This window comes from Thermobia domestica, unplaced genomic scaffold, assembly GCF_964235325.1.
Source record: "Thermobia domestica unplaced genomic scaffold, izTheDome1.hap1.1 HAP1_SCAFFOLD_1677, whole genome shotgun sequence".
NCBI lineage: Eukaryota > Metazoa > Arthropoda > Insecta > Zygentoma > Lepismatidae > Thermobia > Thermobia domestica.
The window spans coordinates 6,033-7,500 of NW_027657387.1; positions in this window are offsets into that span (position 1 = coordinate 6,033).

Genomic DNA, 1,468 nt, shown 5'->3' on the forward strand with positions numbered 1-1,468 from the left:
GACCTTTGTTGTACTCTCACGAGAAGATACACACATCGTCTGGAAATTTGAGTCGATAGAAAGCACACAACTGTGATCTAAAACAACCAAATTTAAAACGAAATCAACACATAAGTGTAACCTAATGAAGTTCAACAAAATAAAGCATACGGTAAATTGTGGCGGTGATGGAGGGCGCAGTTGCCGTCAATTAAACCAGTGCGTGCACGCTTAAGTTTAACGGGAGCGAGAAGGTAAACCATGTCGGTGATGGATGGCTTAGTTGCCGTCATATAGAGAAACCCCTGTCTATCGTGAGACCCATGTTCCACTTGCTAACACTTTCATGTATGTGAAAAGAAGTAAAGATCGGCAAGTGCGAGCGAGTGGGAAAAGGTAAAGTCGGCAATTATGAGCAAATGGAAAAAAAAAGTCGGCAATTATGAGCATATGGAACATTCCACATAAGACACTTGTTGCACTCTCAAGAGAAGATATATATATTTATACCTCATCAGGAAAGTACACAACTGTGAGCGAAAACAACCAAATTAAGAAATCAGCACATAAGTGTAAACTAATGAAATTCAACAAAAGAAAGCATACGGTAAATTGTGGCGGTGATGGAGGGCGCAGTTGCCGTCAATTAAACCAGTGCGTGCACGCTTAAGTTTAACGGGAGCGAGAAGGTAAACCATGTCGGTGATGGATGGCTTAGTTGCCGTCATATAGAGGAGCCCGTGCTTATCATGAGACCCGTTTTCCCCTTACTAACACTTTTAAGTATGTGAAAAGAAGTAAAGATCGGCAAGTGTGAGCGAGTGGGAAAAGGTGAAGTCGGCAATTATGAGCATATGGAACATTCCACATGAGACACTTGTCGCGCTCTGAAAAGAACATATATATATATATATATACCTCATCTGAAAAGTACACAAGTGTGAGCGTAAACAACCAAATTAAGAAAAAGAAATCACCACATAACTGTAAACTATTGAAATTCAACTAAAGGAAGCATACGGTAAATTGTGGCGGTGATGGAGGGCGCAGTTACCGTCATGTAAACTAGTCCGTCCACGCTTAAGTTTAACGGGAGCGAGAAGGTAAACCTTGTCGGTGATGGATGCTTTAGTTGCCGTCATACAGAGGAGCCCCTGCTTATCATGAGACCCATGTTCCCCTTGCTAACACTTTTACGTATGTTTAAAAAAATAAAGATCGGCAAGTGTGAGCGAGTGGGAAAATGTAAAGTCGGCAATTATGAGCAAATGGAAAAAAAAAAGTCGGCAATTATGAGCATATGGAACATTCCACATAAGACACTTGTTGCACTCTCAAGAGAAGATATATATATTTATACCTCATCAGGAAAGTACACAACTGTGAGCGAAAACAACCAAATTAAGAAATCAGCACATAAGCGTAAACTAATGAAATTCAACAAAAGAAAGCATACGGTAAATTGTGGCGGTGATGGAGGGCGCAGTTG